This window comes from Haemaphysalis longicornis, unplaced genomic scaffold, assembly GCF_048455015.1.
Source record: "Haemaphysalis longicornis isolate Haplotype H1 unplaced genomic scaffold, Haemaphysalis longicornis Haplotype H1 scaffold_6, whole genome shotgun sequence".
In the NCBI taxonomy this organism is placed as follows: Eukaryota; Metazoa; Arthropoda; class Arachnida; order Ixodida; family Ixodidae; genus Haemaphysalis; species Haemaphysalis longicornis.
In genome coordinates, this window is record NW_027526407.1 from 109957863 (window position 1) to 109976288 (window position 18426).

The 18426-nt window shown below is 44.6% G+C and overlaps 1 long non-coding RNA gene across 1 annotated transcript in view; it reads left to right on the forward strand.

Moving 5' to 3' along the window:
• Nucleotides 1-16320, forward strand: part of LOC144141878 (uncharacterized) — a 53357-nt gene extending 37037 nt beyond the window's left edge. The window contains exons 4-6 of the long non-coding RNA XR_013316731.1: nt 380-421; nt 13904-14014; nt 16178-16320. This is a non-coding gene — a long non-coding RNA (uncharacterized LOC144141878). The remainder of the gene's footprint in view (nt 1-379; nt 422-13903; nt 14015-16177) is intronic.
• The last annotated feature ends 2106 nt before the right edge of the window (nt 16321-18426 follow it).

Sequence of the window (18426 nt, forward strand, 5' to 3'; positions counted from 1 at the left end):
GTTGGAAGTTCCTGGTAGACTAAGGAAAATAAGCGGAGATTTCACTCACAGACCTTGTTCTAGTATCTGTTCCTGAAGTGCCTTAATTATAAAAATTGCAGTTTTAAAATATAAATTTTATCAACCAAGAAGGATGTTGTTTATCCTGAGATGCACATTACTTGGAAAATTGCACTTGAAATCCCCCAAGGCAAGCAAAAGTCACACATTAGCTACAAAACATGCCAATGTTCAATAAAAACTCCACATTTTTTGTTGCAATAGGCTCGCATTTTGACGTACAATGGCATAGCCCCAAAGCCAGCGAAGTGCTGGACCAGCGTGATGTTTTGTTTCTCTTAAAAATTTCAAACGAATTCTCAATTTTTTTTTTCTTCAGAGACAATTACGGTTGAAGAACACAATTGGACAATAGCCAAAAGTAAGTATTGCTCTTCACCGCAGTTCACTCCAGATTTTTATTCAGCTGGTTTTGAGACGCACGCCGCCCATTGTGTTCAATCCATGTATCAAGACTTTTTTCCGATAAAAGTTATTATAAACCTTACGGGTGATCGGGGGATTGATTTCTTAACCTTGGAAATAAATAATTTACGAAAAAAGGTAATCTCACAATATCCAAGATCCACACTACTTTGTGTATTCACGCAACTAATGGACGATGGTATTAGTGATTTCGCATTATGCAGTTACCCTGTTTTAAATTTGAAATCATTATGCCTGAAACAATGCTAAATATTGTACAAATTCAATTTTTTGATCAGAGTGTAACTTTTATAAGTGCCGAAAACATATTTTTGAAGTTGTTGTTGCAATGTTGTTGCAATGACGTACGAGATGCTTTCCCGCTCAAACCTCATGTGTCGTAAAAACAAGAGAAACCATCACCAAGAGCAATGATGGCGGGAAATATTACCTTCTGGTCCCTATTTTCTTTAAAATAAAAATCCCCGCTAAGCAGTCGCACCTCTTGCTAACCGACAAACTCTAGAGGTAGACTCCTGTACTGGCACGTTCAAAGGCCGGCGTTTAATACCACATATGTAGAATTCTTAAAGCAGCCTCGTAAATGCTGCCAATGAAATCAAATACCTCCTCAACCAGAATATTTTTAATTTTTTAGGTGTCACCTTCTCAAGAGTAAGTACATTTTAATAAACGGAAGCTTTAGGCAAAGCCAGGTTCTGACGGTGGTCGCACAGGCCCCCGTATTTTGAAATATTGATGTCGTTTTATCACTCAGGCAACCAAACTGCGTGAACCGTCCTTTTCTACCTTTATAGCTCCCCATACAGCTGTTGTGTCGGTAGCCTGAGCATAGTATAACTGGAATTAGGTGCGTGATTACACTAATCACTAGACTACTTTTTGCCTTACCTATCACAGAAATATGCTTCGCAATAAATATACCATTATTTTGCCTAACGCCCGGACATCGTTGTGGCCACTACTTAGGGAAGTTTTATCATGGAGTATACCCGTACAGCCTAAAAGTTCAGTTTGACGTGCGAAACTTGGTGAACTTTTTTTCGGTAGACGCTCTTCGATTCGTCGACAGCAGTACACCGACAGGAACTAGCATCAGTAGAAGTAGAGTAGCGAGAAGAAAATTTAATAAAAGTGCATCCCCGAAAACATATCAGAGCATAAAACTACAGAAAAGGCAGAAATGACGAGCCCTGGTCGAATGTATCAGAGTGAATGGGACCCAGCTGCCTTTTATGGTTCTCGAACGCACAACGTTCGCCGTCACCTGCAGAGTACTGGGACGAGCACCGCAGCTCACGCGCACTGAGACTAAGTTCTCCAACCCCCTTCCGCCGCCGTTCTATCCCGCACCCTACCAAATGTGAGGCACAGGGCAGAAGTCTTCGGGCACCGGATTATCACATGAATCCCACAGAGTGCGACAAGTTAGCGAGCTCCGGTCGAGCGCAGAGATTTCAAAACACACCGATGATGATAGCGTGGATGACGATGTACGCGGCGAGCGAGGCACGTGGGACATAGCATGTGGCGCATAGGCACTAAGGAATATGTCCACATACGGCTGCTAATGTCTGCCTTAGTCAGTCAGTACTTACACCATTTCCTTCTGGGCTGAAGCGGCCGACTCGGGTGCTTAAGGCGGATGCCGGGAGTCAAAAAAGCTTCAGCCGGGAAACAGGTACGACTTCAGTGCCACGACAACGGGGGCCGGTGACAGTAGAGGTGGGCGTAACGCGGTAATTCCTTACCCGCTTCGTAGACCCTTTACACAAAGAAATGCCACTTTGCAAGCAAGTCGATTAGAGTATTACGACACTCGGTGAGCAAAGAATAAATCCAGCCCGACCCTGAAAATTCAATGCCGTGCTAATTTTTTCCGCTCAAACCGTCAAAACGAACTTAGCAGTTTCTTAGAATTGGCCTCCTACTTTCGCCGCTTCATCCGAAACTTAGCTTCAATCACTTGCCGTCTATATAAACTGCTGTATTCTGCCACACCATTTCTATGGCCCGACGGCTCCTGGCCTCTGCTTCACATGTGGTGGAGGTAAAGCAGTCTGATCCTTTGCTCCTCGACGCCTGACGTACCCCTGGAGCTCCGTTCAGGTTGTCGCCCAACACAAGAGGCCATGCCGATCACCGCTGAACCAGCCAACGAGGCAGGTTCTGCCGTTCCACCGTGCTTTGTAACCCTCCCGTCTTCGCTGGGCTTCCCGGCGATGACGCCGAGGATTGGCTGGATGAATACAACCGAATCAGCTATTTCAATCAGTGGGAAGATGCCTTCAAGATCCGGAATGTCTCCCTTTCCCTCAGAAAAGTAGCTAAGACGTGGGTCTGCAATCATGAGCGCGACTTCACTGACTGGCAGCGATTTATTTCCGAGCTGCCCCTATTCTTCGGCACGTCGTCTACGCGTACGGAAGCCGCCAAAAAGCAATTGAACCAGGACATACAACGACCTGGTGAGTCATACACATCCTACATTGAGGACGTTTTCGCATTATGCCACGGTGCCAACAAAGACATTCCGGAGGACAGCAGAGTGCGCCATGTCTTGTAAAGCAATTTCTCTCTTCGGATTTAACGCGCTGGTCGCAAAAAAACCCACTAGCGCTAACCAGGTCGTAACGATATGTCAGCCCCTCGATGATCTGCAGTCCCTCCGTGTCAGCCAGCCCAGTGGGACTCCCTAGCTTCCATGGAAGAAGCGGTATTTCGCTTCATAATAAGGACGATTCGAGCCTTGTTGACGAACTGACCTGCCTGTCTGTTCCGCCCTGCAACAGAATATGAATAAATGGCGTTTTTGTGCAAGAACAAACAGCTATAGGGCAACTCGTCTCCGAACAGGGAATGCGTCCAGACCAAGACAAGACAGCCGCGGTTGACAACTTCCTTCGGACACTTTAACTTAAATATCGGCCGAGCTTCCCTGCCCTGGCGTCGTACTCCGAAGATTTTATTCAGATATTTGCGACACTCGCTTCCTGTCTAGACCAGCTTTCCCGTCCCGACAAGCCTCTGAACTGAAATTGACCATCCAACAAGCCGTTCACCTGAAATTGACAAGCCTTTCATTTAAATTCAGAAATAAAGCTGTCAATATTGCGTGCCCCGAAGACCAAGATAGCACAACGAAAAAAAAGGCAATAAACTGGTCGATCTAAATATGTGTTCGATGAATACCAAAAAATCAAATACAGACAGAGGAAAATGTTCCACATAAAGTGGGCGTTCATATTTCAGCAATGTAGGAGATTATAAGTGAAATTGGCTGGCGATTACGATGCTCCCTAATGCAATATTTGGATACAGCTTTTCAGCTTTTTTGACCGCGCAAATTAAGTTGGGTGAAATAATTTCGGACAGAATTTATTTGTATGGTTACAGGAAATTTGTATTTGCTGTGGCTGACGATTCCCATGCACCGGTTGCCTCGTTTATTGTTCAGATCTCATTCGAAATTCTGGCGTCGGCGTTGTGAAGAGTCAGCACTAGCTACACGTTAATCTAGAGTGGCTGGCAAAGGGCACGACCAGTTGCCTCACTCGCATTTGAGCACTCACTCCGGATGGCTGCAATGTGCTTGGCAGCAATCACTCGCTGGTTCTCTCGACGGCAGCAACGGTGAGAATCTGCACGGCGCAAGGTGCGTAAACAAAGGGACCGCGAACGGCGTATTATTAAGAAGCGCCCTTCATCGTCGCGCGCACGCCCCCATGAAGTTTTCGCCAAGCGTTGCACAGTAAGGCGTCTCGTGAGGGCCCAGCAAGCCCCCCTCATCCTAGCAGCCTTTCGTAGAAACGTTATCTTTTTTTCACTCTTCAGGCTCGCCATGGTTCGCTCGATAACTTTGACGGCGACGCCCCTCAGCCCACGGACAGCACTAAACGGCGGGGCCTTTTATGTTTCTTAAACGTACGCAAGAAGACAAGGTACAAATACATGTGTCATTCTGGCTAGTGGCAAATACCCAGTAGCCCTGGCTCAACGCAGGTGAACAGAAGGAAGACCGCAAAAGAAAACAATTCTGCCCTCATAAAATGATACATCAAGCTGTGCACGGGCGGCACTTTTTGACGCAGTTTACTATTGACGGTCGGAAAAAAATGAAGAAGGTTTAATACTTCAGCCTGGTTATGCGTAGCGACAAGAAGGCATCTGCACTCGGTGTTTAGTTAAACATTATCTTTGCTTGAGATTTCACAGGATGCCATTGTGCTGTACGTATGGATCACTAGATTCATCGTTGGGCTTGCCCTGTGCGGGGTGCCCAAGGGGTGCTCCGAGGTGCCCCAGGGGCTATCATCTCCCCTGTTCTTTTTATTTTGGCTTTCCGGGAGTTGATTCATGGCGTGTCTCTGGATGAAGGCGTTCATGTGATGGCTTATGCCGATGACACCACAATTTGAACCGAGGCAAGTGACCACCCCACAACCGACGCCGCGATGTGTCAATTACAAAAGGCCCTAGACACGTTCAGTGCCCTCCTAGCTCCCACTGGAATAAAAATATCGCTGGCGAAAACACATTTCCTGGCCATACGGGGCACGCCTGCAGAGCGCTCCCGGGTTCATTTAACCATTTAAGGCGTTTCGCTCCAGCCTGCTCCACAGTATTGGGTGCCTATCCTCGGGGTGCCCGTTCACCAGAACGGTGGAGCTACAGAATGGATCAAGCAACTTCGGCAGCAGTGGCGTAGCCTCCTGCACCTCATTCGCCGCATCTCCAACACCTATGGCGAGGCATCTCAGGACGTAGCTCGGCGTTTATTGCAAGGTGTACTTGTGTCCAAAGCCACATATGGCGCCTTGTGCTATTCTCTCACCAAATACCTGACCCACCAGCTGGAAGTTCTTTACCGGGAAGCACCTCGAGCTATAACTGGGCTTCCACGACACACACGGATTGAGGAGCTGTATCGGCACGCTGGTCTTCCCACTCTTGAAAGCATAATCCAATCGAGGGCAGAGGGGGCGAAAGACAGTCACAATCTCACTCACCAGGGCTGCCGCTTAGTGTGCCATGTCGGTGAGGATTTCGACATGTCTGGGCCAACCATACATAAGCACATTCCACCTTGGGAGGATGAGCTCATTACTGAGCAACCGCCAGCACCCACTCCACGTCACCAAGGAATTTACCCATCGCATAGACATGTTCCTTCGGTCAGCACACCTCGCTTGAACACAGAAGACTAAACAACAACACTGTCTGTCTTCGTGGCTGCTTTGTGGCGGCGCCATTTACAAGCAGCGTCCCTCGCCACAGTTACACACGTACCGGCCGTAGACACAACCCGCACCTTCAAGATGACCATACCACCTACCGCCACAGCGCTCGAGCTTCGCGCCATCGAGCAGGGGGTCCAGCTGGCTGCACGCCTAATGGCAGCTGACCCCAAACCGTACCGAAGCGTCAGCATATTTACGGACAGCGCAGAGGTTTTACGGTATCTCATTGGACCACCCAGACGGCACTCTGTGGCTCATAATTTTAAACGTTCCTGTGCAACGTTGCGACTGCGCACTGGCATTACTGTGACCGTTTGCCTAACACGCGGGCACGCAAGAGCCTTCGGTAGTTTGTAGCTGATCAGCTGGCGAGCGAGGCTTGTCGGAATTTCTGCCCACAGCTTGACGGCTCCCGTTCTGAGGAGTTCTGCTTTAATCCCGATGGCGAACGCCGCTTCTGTTAGCAGCGCCGCCGTCAGGAGATCCTTTCAACAGTGCCCATCAACCCTGACCTAGTGCCTCCTGGGCTTCCCCGCGCCGTAGATGTCTTCCTTAACCGTGCGCGTTCCGTATACGCTTTAACTGATGACGTCGTGGCCAGGTGGAAGCACGCCTCGACTAGAACAATGAGGAGAGGCAATTCCATGGCAGCAGCTTGCGTAGACCTTTCCTTCGCGGCGGCATCACCATCCGACCCTTCGTACGTCTGCTACGCATGTGGGCAGTCACTGAAGCCAACAACCCATCACCTTGTATGGGACTGCATAGGTCTCGTGGGCCCACGTGAGACACATCGGCCTGCCTGGGTACTCGCTTACGAAAACTGGATCCGTCCTAAGGGCCGCATCAAACAGACTTTATCCGCGCTGTGGCGATTTGTTCTTGACTCCTCCATGTTGGGATTCTATTGAGATCTTCATCTTCCCTCCCTCAGCTTCCCCATGGGGCCTTGAGCTATCCCTTTTCATAAATGTTCCTTTGTTGTTGCCCTGTACGGGGCTCATGAACGGCACAGCCCGCATTCCATACATGCCGACACTGCAGAACCAAGACCACCAGAAAAGACTTTCCGCCAATGTTCATCTTGTGCTCTTCTTGCCTTCATCCCTGTAAACTCAATCAGTGCCGAATCAGCCCTTATATTCTTGCTTTTGTAGGTGGTTCGCTTGCGGTGAACCGCAGTTGCAGACGGCACCACCGCCACTGGGCGATAATGTGGAAGCAAAGCAACTGTTCTGCAATAGACTAGCCGGTAGAGCTGGATGGGATAGAAGCTCTGAACAACTGAAACGATAAAAAAGAAATGCGCAGCTTGCGTGCCTGCACGTGGAAAACAATGCGTCGTGACGTATGAGCTATCATGTCGCAGAGTAGAGATTCGCTCGTAAATTACAACATTGTATGACTAGACCCCACAGAGACACATGAACGCTAACAGGTAGCACAGGCAGGGTTAAAAAGTCTGTCTAAAAACGGCAACTTAGCATTTTACCGATAAAAAAACCATCCCCACTGACTAATAACGTTTTAGGCCTTCAAAACAGTATATGGGAAAAATTTTTAACCTAACCCTTTTTTAATGAACACTGGCATACCGTCTTGTTACGACAGTAGCCTTGACAGGCACTCTCTAATATGCAAAATATTGTTATTACGCCCTGTGGTACAGAGTAGCTGACGTAGGTGCATAACCACAACCTAAATTATCTAGGCAGTGCAGGAGTGTGTTTTTATGCAGTGGAAGGCTCCATTCACTTTGTTTGGAATTGTTCACATTGTACGTGACAAATGCTTCAGCCCATGTTTGGTATGGTTTTTTTCATATTAATTTGGAATTAGGGACTTGTTTGGTAAACAGGGTGAAGGCCATGAGTCAAAAACGGTGGGAAAGTCTTACAGAAGAGTGGCCCAGTTTTTTTGTTTTTGAAACAGACATAACTATTTTAAAAATACCGAAATTTCAAAAAACAGGCTCCTCGGGTGGGACCCAATCCTACGCCATTCAAAATACCATTCCGATTGGAAAATAACTAAGCAGATAAGGAGACTGTGTTTTTCCCCACTTTCTTTGTTTGAATCGAAGGGGAAGTCTAAATTAGGATTGAAGTATGATTCGAAGCGAGCACGCCGGAAGTCAAACATTTTTGACAATCAACATTTTTCACCTGTGCACTACAAAAGGTTTACGGACGACATCTCCATCGAGGACGAGTGAATCTAAGTTACTACATTTTATTGAGGAATTTAACCTAATCATCATAGCATTGCGCTTTACCTTTGGTATTTACAACTATGTACACGTACCGTACGTCTTCTTCTATTTTACAAGAAAAGATATAAAATACACTAAATTACGGAAAACACACTAGCTATACTGAGTATTTGCTTTTCCAAATAATACACGTCAAGCATTGCAAGCAGCTATGCAATATCGTCAAGACCACCGGTTCAGGAGAATCGCACATGCCACACCGATTTTTAGTCAATGATAAAGATCGTTGGTTTTTTGGCGCAACGCGTACTACGGGCAAACAGCGCGAAGGAAAATTTCTTTTATGAGGACGAGAGGATTCAACAAAATACAACTAAAAAGTCCACTTAACTTATACGTGAAATGACATAAAAGACAATGTAGATGACTTTTTAAAGGTCCAGGTTGTGAATATGCATGGTAAGTAATGGGTTGTAAAAACTTGACATGGCTAGGAATGCTAAAAGAACAGGTTTTGGGTCATTATGGGGTCTCCCCCTAAAAAGTTCGATGGGTGTAGTGGATTGTGTTGTCTGTATAGTTTTGAGAGGTGTCAGTGTCGTGTTGTTTCCAGTGCCTTGCAATGTATGAGGATGTGGATCCCGGAAAGGGCCTCTCCGCACCTGCTGCACAGAGTTCTTGGAGATCCAGTGATAAGGTGCGAGTGCACTGCATGTGTGTGCTCTATTCGTAAGCTAGCCAAGGCGACTTCTGTGTATCTATTGCGTATGTGGGTGGTGTGTGGTCCCAAGTGTGGTTTTATTGGTGTAACGTTTTCTGTGTTTGTTCACTCCAGTGTGTCTGCCATGTTTTGCGAAGTTGTTGTCTTATGTGTGGCTTCACGTCGGTGTAGGGTAATGTGGTTATGTCTACTGTATTCAAGAGTGTAGCACCAGCAGCCATTTGACCAGCGGCTTCGTCCTCAGCTATACCGCAGTGGCCAGGAACTCAGTAAAGGTGAATGAACACAGGCCTTGCGTGAAAAAGACACCACACACAGGACGGACGGGACGAGCGCAAACACTCAACTAAATTTTATTGAACAGATCACACACATATATGTACACTACTATCTGGTCACACATGCGCATTCCTTCAATCACTACAATCTTTGAATCGGTTGAATAAAATTTAGTTGAGAGTTTGCGCTCGTCCCATCCACCTTGTGTGTGGCGTCTTTTTCGCGGAAGGCCCGTGTTCATTCACTAAGATCCACCAACTCACCCAACTACAAGTTCTTCTAGACAAAGTAAAGGACCAGTTCAAATTTCTAGACATACGCAGACTTAATACCCTTGATGATGAGATTGACAACATGGTTTTTCGAAGACTTTGTTGCCGACAATGCGTGATCAGCACTGAGGGAATCTGTATAGATAATATTGTAGGATGTGGCTTTGAAGTATATAAATAACAACAAGAAGTACACCATAGGCCTCTCGTAACGATACTAGTATTGCTATCCAGAGATTTAGTGACATTAAGGCCGGGTCTGTGCGCTGCGCAGGTCACCGAGGTGGCAGTTTTAGAGGCATCCGTATAAAATTCAGAACACTGATTCTTCTACTGCAAATACAAGAAGTGCTGCAGAATTTCACATTCGGGAGGTCGGTTTTTATCTATCTGTGTGAAAATTGCGTCGCATGATACAGGGCGAAGATGGCATGGTACTATAAATCTGTTAGAGAAGTTTGGATGATATCTAAAAAGGAGACAGCAAGCTTTGACGCTTCCTCTCTAACTGTGTAAGGGAAAGGCGCCGAGAACGATTGCCGATTTACAGGAGTTCAGTCATGGAGGTATCATAACAATTCATTTAAAGGAACAGTGAGGCATGGATGAAATTTTAAACGCATAAGGGAAACCTGTGTATGCTTGCTGACGTTGTAGGTTATACTTATTACACTCCACATGGAGGCTTTCGACTGGGCTATTGCGGAAGGTGCCACGTGCCAGGTGAAGCCCCAGATGAAGCACTGGGTCCAGAATTTTGAGAGATATTTTACTTGCTGACACAGAAACAACACTTCCATAGAGCAATTGTGAATTTATCAGGCCAGTATAAACAAGTAAAAGAAGTTGTTTGTCAGCACCATATCAAGTGTGGGACAGAAACTTAGTATAGTCATACCCTTTGCGCATTTATGTTTAAGTTGTTTTATATGTGGAACGAACGTATGCTTTTCACCAAGGACTACACCAAAAAACGTTTGGTCGTTTCTGACAGGAATTAAGACACTATTGAGTTTGATGTCGGGATGCGGCCGAAGTCCACGTTAACAGCGGCACCTAAAACAGCGCCGCGGGTTCGGGGTGTAGGGACGGATGGAGCACCGGATAAAGCCTGCATTTATGTGTTGTGGAAGAACTGCGCTGTCAAAAGTCAAGGTGATGTGCTTGGTGGGAATCTCGTTGTCGTCTCTGCGAATAGTATTGCGTCTCACGGCAGTGACGCCCTGATCCTTCATGCCCGCAAAGAGATCCGCATCCGTTTCGTTCAGAAAATCTGGCTCAGATATCACACCCTTCGAGCTGTTGAGGCTCGATGGAGTGTGACCTTGACATCTAGATCAGCCAGTTTACTCTGAACTGGAAGCTTTGTGGACTGCTGCTTGTGAGTTGCCTTAATTAAGAGTTCAGCAGAATTTTGTATTTTGGCAGTATACATTTTTCTTATTATGGCTTCAAGATAGTTTGCGATCAAGAAGACCTTCTGCGATTTAAGAGCGTGGGCAGGACTGAGGGATTCGAAGACAAGAAATCGAAGGAAATTATCGGGATCAGAAAAGGTTACCAATGGCAATGGGGGAAAAGGTACTTCTGTGCGGCCACTTTTCAGGGACCGATCCCGTTTTTTTTGGAGGGGGGGTGAAAATACCATATAGCATAGCATAAAAGCAGAGGACGAGGGTCCTTTGTTCTCCAATCTTACCCTGACATTTTGAAAGGTCCCGGAGCTCCCTGCCTCGGAAGCATACCGGGAGCCCATCCGCCGGAGCTTGACCTGGGCTCCGACGGCCACCGTTTGAGGTTTCTACCCTTCCCCTTAAAAACACATCACCACGGTAGGTTACAGCTTATGTTGGCGGCTCGGAGTCCGCGTTTGTCGCCAATACCGTCACAAGGATTACTCAAGGTGTGTTCAGTTATAAATATCTTAGACCTTCTATTTGACTACGCTATTATGAGAGACCACCAACTGGACCGAACTTAACCTTTTGGCATACAGCACCAAACTCTAATCTGCAAAATGTAATCATTATAATTTACTCGGCATCCACTCAGAGTGTGTCAGCCGTACTACAAGGCATCACAAAATCCTTACTAAAAGTGAACGCTTAAAAATTTTTGTTGCCGAACTCCAACGTTGCCTAGAGATGCAATAGAAATTCGGGCGACTTTCTTACTAACTCACGCATTGACCGACCAGAAGCCAGTGGCGGCCTGCCCCTAGTAACAAACGTTGACGTTAAGTATGCATGAAAATGACCACCACAAAACCAGCTGCCGGGACGATTTCGGAATACTACGGAAATATAAATGGCAAATTTACGGCGGCTTTGACGATGGGTGGACCTACTCGGGTGCTCTATCCGTAGGCCACATCACATCAGGCGACGTTTATACACCATTTCGTAACCAGTTCAACATTATGCGCAGATGTGCTAAGCATTTTTTTTACTTGCATTTGTGAAGACTTTTGGCCGCTCCCGGTGCTGTATTTAAACACCTTACCACCGCCATTTTGGTATTCCTTTTTAACCTACCGCAAAAGCGAGGTCGAAAGTCTCATCGCATTTATTAGTTTAAATCAGCTTCAATTGTTTGAATAAGGGTTACAAAAATTTAACCTGCTTCTTTCTCAAATAAAATGGGGGACTTTAGTGTTATAACAACATTTAATTTTTGCCGCGGTGTTTAGTCACGCTACGTCGTATTTACTGATGAGGATTCGACAAAAATTCTACTGAAACGAAAAAAATGTTTACCCAATCTCTCTATCTCCAGTGCAACGTTCTGGTGCTGTAAGCAGGTACAAAGGCTTTTTCAGCCTAATACAGCTAGGCAATGCAATTTCTCTGTTGGGCAGAACGCGGCGTTTCACCGTACGTTTACGCATTTTATCATTTATGTCCAATAGTGTTGAGCGGCTGTTGTTATTTGGGTGCTTCTTCCTTCTTTATTAATGCTCCGTTTCTACTGGGTATAGAAATATTTGTGCATCGCTGTTATCGCTGTTATCGCTGTTATCGCAAGTGTTATCGCTGTTACGTGGCCCCTGCATCTTGGCCCCCGCATTGCAGCGCCTCAGCAACAGCAAAATCACCGAATGTACGTTGGCCGTATCGGTCATTCCCAGCACCGCCACGAACACCACTCGAAAATCCCCCCTTCCGCTTCCCCCCATTTCTATAGTTAGTAACAAGCCGACAAAAAACAATCGATACCTCATAAGATATGACCAGTCAAACCTTCGGACAATGCGTAGGCTCCCTTCCTTTTCTCCGGCGTGGTTTCTTGAACTCTCATCAGTTGGTCGTTGCCTTTCGAACGTCGATGTTGGGGACTAGTCTTCACCAAGCCCATCATCGTTATACGTGGCGACATTACCTTGGTGTTTAATACTCGACACACCACCTAATCTCATCCCAGTCGTAATTTTGTCGCTGCCTCTGCCGAAATGACTGCTTTCAAAGAGTGCAAAATGTCAGACGAAGATGACCAACAGGAAAGTGCAGACTAGAGGCATGAACCTCTTCCCCGACAACGAAGTCGTGTGGGGCACGGCCTTCGCGGGATCTGTCATGGCCATCATGTAATGTAGTAAACAGACCGTTCACATCTCTCACGGTTAATGTATTGTGTCCGCCACCCCGTACCAATATGCGAAAGTTCACGCTGTGAGAAACATGCTCACACACTCTCTTGTGTGTGAGCATGCGGAAACATGCTCAAACACGCTGTTTAGCAGTTACTAAACAGCAAGTGCTAAAGCGTATATACCGAGGAAAAGTCCAAAAACCACCCGTCCGTATTATTTTCGATACATATTGTTCATGCAATAGACCCCCGTGTTATAGCGGAAGGCCAGCAAAGTAAAATATTCTAAGCTTGATCCGCATTCGGTAAGGTTGTTACGGCACCCATCGTTCGTTCTTTTCGGCGATAACTACAAATGGGCACTGCTCCCACAATGAGGCGCCTTTGTCCGCTTTCAAGGCAAGTACACTTATATAAAGGATGATCCTCTACGCTTATATAGGCTAGCTCATAAAAGATTTTCCGTATTTCAAAACCTATTAAACAAGTAACATTGTGGGACGTCTCTCGTTTCGGAAAGCTCATACGGAACAGTGGCGACTACGTTGTCGCAGAGCGCGCAGCCTTCTCACTTTACCGACATCGAAACGTTGAAAGGGAATTTTCTATGCTGAGAAATATAAATCATATGCACTGCGCTTCAATAAGTGCAAAAATGTAAGAAAGTACGGTAGCCTGTAATACAAAACGCGTTAAGGTTGTTATCGGAAAATCCTTTATTTTTTTCTAACTATTCGTGTGTGTGTACATAATTTTTGGTCTGCTATGCAAGCATTTGTAACAAACACGTGTTCTGGGCGTTCTGAAGGTCTCGTGTTCAGGTATCATTCATCTACACTTTCTAGTATTTGAAATGAAATGAAACAAAATCTGTATTTAGGCGAACTGGATATTTAAAAGATTTAAATTCCGGGAAACGCAAAACTTCTGTAAAAATAAACCGGGAAGACCATGTTTGTAATTATACGAGAAATATACTCCGAAAACCCGGAACCCTATTTATGCCATGGATGCTCCATGAGCGAACCGTGTTTGTCAGCTATTTGAACTCATTTCTTTGCAAGCATTGTTCCAAATACAAATGAACCAATCTATTGTCTTCCAGATTACAATCTTCATACCGAGGTGTTGCTCTACATGGATCGTGATTTAAAATGCGGTGTTTTTCTTCAAGAAGCAAGCATTGCCCATATCGATGCACACGATAATTCATATTGTAAGTAAATATTGTGACGAAGTTATAACAACTTCACAATGAAGATGAACACTGCTCATGCAAGCAATATTTTCGCTCTCCTCATTTGAGCATACGATATATCCTAAAGCCAGTCTTACTCTCGCGGTTTATGGGGTGGACCTGTTCTCGCCCATTCAATATAATTTTTCAAGTTCTAAGGGACCTTTTTTTCCCGTAATAAAAAGCGTACGGTCAACTATCCACATTTCCGCACTAGAGTACGATCATCAAAAAAGTAAATACGGCCATGTTTATTTTTATATTATATTGAAAATATCCGGGCAGCAGAACCACACCTCAAACGAGCTCCGCATTCAACACAGTTTTGAAGAAGCGTAACGTGTAAAGACAGCCCTCGCTTTTTGGTGTGATAATTCTTGCTCTCAGCTTTCTCCTCTTCTCGTTCCTAACAATTTGCTGCCTTTCTCATTGCATCGAATACACAAATTTAGGCCATGAACTCTAATGTGTCGCTGTACTGTAGACGTGCGCGGTAAAACTATACAAATGCGTTTTTGAGGAATGCTGTTAATGGGCCTAGTTCCTCACAGTATGCTTACGAATGCAAATACGGCTTCTAGCAGTACTAAATTTACTGCGAATGGTCTTATGACCCTTGTTTTATCAAGCACCGTCCCCCGAAACAACACAATTACGCAATTTGTCAATACAATCATTGCCCCAAATACTATTTATTTATCCTGAGTAGGTAGTTCATCTTCAAAGTTCGAATATTAGACTATTATCTTCCCCTGTGACTAGTTCTTCACAAAAAAAATGCGGTGACTTTATTTATCAAAACCATCAAACAAAACTGTTTAAAATACCCACAACCGCTACTGTATCATTATGCAAGGGCCATTTAGCTGAGATAATATCAAGTACGGAACTTCTCCTATTGTTCACCTAACAAAGGAAGAATCGACCTTAGATTACATTCGTCTCCGCAGCTAACTTACTTTGGCTAATAAACCTGATGATACCTCTTACCCAAACTTAAAATTTATTTTCAACATTATCATTATCCTCATCATAATGATCAACAGCATACTCCGGCCCACTGCAGGGCAATGACCTCTACCGTTAACTTCAAATTTACAGCCGGTTTGCTATATCCGGTTGGTTGGTGTAATGGTACTTGTTATAAAGTGGTTCCGTCACCCCACAAATGCTTCACTAGGGGGGACCGTTGAATTTTTTATTGTTATTCTTCGCAAAAATACCCAATAGTGCGCATGTTTGAACCTTGTTTAAATTGCATGTATAAAAGTCTATAAGGTATTTAAATTTATCATTGGGTGTCCAGAAAATTACCCTGATAGAAGTTCCAACTCCTAAAAGAGAGATCGGTTTTCAAAGGATTTTAGATGTATAACACTGACACGATATATAAGGAGATTTGATGTGCCAGTACATAGGGCATAAAGTATAACTCTAGCATCGTAGAAGGTTTTTATTTATATATTTTGAGTAAATATATGATATCCATTACCAGAGCGTAGTAATAGTGAATATAGGCATACGGTCTAAAGTAGTATTGATCGTTGACTACTAAATTTATGTAAATTGAGTTAAACCTATACTTTACTGCTTCTACAGCTGATGACTCGAACAACGTTATATCAGGTGGGTCGACACGTGCAAAATGGCTATGACGCCGTAAGATTGCACGTTGTTAGACTTCTAACTCAGAATATCCAACTTTTGTTCTGTACTTTTTCTTTCCTGTTAAGCGTTTTATTGCCTATAAAGTGCGCTGTATGCTAAGGGTCCAGATATCTTGTTTACGTTTCCGTAAAAGTTCAATTCAAGCGCTATATGCAAGTTTCCAAACTACCGCCTCTTCATTTTTATTCCTTCGTCTTGCAGTTTTACGTCCTTGTGTGGAGGCATAACATTTCCTTAAAACCACCGCTTTCATGTATGGCTTTTATTTCAAACATATTATAGCCTTTTTCATGCCTTTTTCTTCTGATGATGTCTCCTATATTTATTATCTTTATGGACTCAACACCGTTGTGAAGCCCAGATTCATCCAGAAGTATTGAGAACGTTCCGCCACTTTTGATTAAGCCTTAAATAATGTAAAACCGTGTAGAAATTTTTTGAGAGTTTTGCCAGTGCTTCCTTTTACCATTGCAGACTATGTCCACGCCAAAGATCCCGCATGCGAAATGCGAGTAGTCGCTCATTGGCGGCCCCGGGAGCCAAGTATGCGATGCCAGCAAGAGTACAAAAAATATTGTACTTCCCGACGTTATTTTCCTGTGTACACAAGTTCCTGTCCTGTAACATAAAACGTAATAAAAGCTGTGGCTTTTTTGTCGAAATATGAGCAAAGCAGATGCATATTTTTAAATTCAGGATGTGTCTTGACACTTTCGGGAAAGCCAATCTAGAGCGTAAAGCAGCTTTCTCTACCAATATTGAGGACACTGTCAAGGAACCCTATAATACTGTACATGTGTATTTTAGCAGCTCCTTGGAAGCATCGACACTCAATTCAATACAGCAGGGGCGGCGTAAAACGTGCGTTGTAAATTCGCTAAAAAGTTGAATATAATGCCAGTCGAAACAAAAAAAGTAGCTGGCTTCCTGACAACCAGAGCTAGAAGTCATGAACATGCCTTCTTGTAACCTTCATGCTTACGGTCAATATATGTCGACTCGAAAAGTGCGACAGGTATTGCACAGTGATGGACGTTTTCGACTGATCTGTGCGTAGCTCTGAAACCCGCGCTTGAAAGGACAATCGTGCCGTTTTTCTTTTCACAACCTAATGGTACCTGCTACAGCCGATTCCGAATTTCTTTTGTTAACATTGTTTTTTCGGTGCACCTAACGAGCACAGAGATAAGACGTACCCGAGATTCAGTTTTGAGATAAGCCGATTTTTTCTAGTGTGAAGACGACCGCTTCGCTGAATAAATTAACTCCAAAAAATAAAATTTATGACTTATGTTTGGCCACCTCCCCTCCCCCCTGAGGAACATATTCATCCGATGTGTGTGCTCTAATTATTCAAGATTGATTGCTAAGAGAATTTGGTGAGGTAATTTGGAAATGTGTTTTGATTAACACTTTGTTAAGGATTCTTTTTAGTTCAGCCGAGTATTTCGCGGTATTAGAAAGTAAAATAGAGTTTTCTCAAGCGGGATTTTACTCTGTTCGCGGATGGTGTTCTTTTGGCGAATCTTTACTCTCATGTCGCATCTGAGAACAAGCTGATTACTTAACAATAATAGTTAGTCGTTGAGACCGCGATAACCGTCTGTTCGGAACCCATGCGAGTAGCTACCTACAAGTATGTACACAGTATTCCACCGTTTCTGCGTCACCACAAGTAGTGATAGGGTCAAATGGTTGGAAGCAAAGTGTAAATTATTCACAAATTCAAACAATACGATTCACCCAATATACTAAAAAATGAACTTAACTGGCTGGTTTTCTATACACGCCAATATTTGGAAATACGACAGGCCAGTTGCTTGTGTTGGTTCTAGAATAATTTTATTGGGAAGTTTTATTCTGCGCTTGTAACACTTTTATCTGTTTGCGAAGCAACATTTGGTGGTGTCTGCGCGTCCTGCGTAGGTTTTTCTGTTGTATTCGTGCCTATTCATGCATCTATGCTCGTCAACGCTAGCCGAATTGCAGCTCTTCTTCCTTCCAGTGAACGATACGCGTCCATCCCAAAGCGAGGTAAATGTGCGGCTACGGAAACGGGCGCCAGATCATCACAAGGACGGACAAAAGCGCAATTTGTGATAAAAGGTATCGGTGGTGGGGAGGCATAAGACCCTTGCCAAAAAGCGGCGTCTCTGGGGACTAGTAAGTAAAGAGAGATGCCGAGCAAAGCGCCTTCACCAAAAAAAGAAAATTGGGGAAGCCGACTACACATATTCGCGGTTAAAAAGCACGATGCAATAAAGGGGTTGCGTATAATGAGGGGCACAAGAACGAACAGCGTTCGATAAGCAGGCAGCGCTGCCTCTGCGGAAGTAAAACCCTTCACCATCCGTTCCTAAAAAAGTTGAAAAAGCCCGAAAGGTTTCTTACCTCAATATTGCGTTGAAAGTACTTGAAACCATTCGCTGAAAGTTCGCCCAACCTTCGTTAAAAGGGCGTGAACGCTATCGTCAATCCTGTAAAGAGCTAAACCGCTAACTTGGAATGAAACGTTGCGAAGAAATCTCACGCACTAAGCTAAACGCCTATACAAACAGTCCTAGTATATATCAGAAGGTGGTTAAGATCGAGATTTATATATCGGAAGGTGGTTAAATTAGACGTTCAGAGTCACCGTTAACTGTCGACACAAGTTTCCTGCACTCCCTGGTCAGCCGTTGTATTGTCCAGAACATTACAGAGTGCTACGTTGTTTATCTATT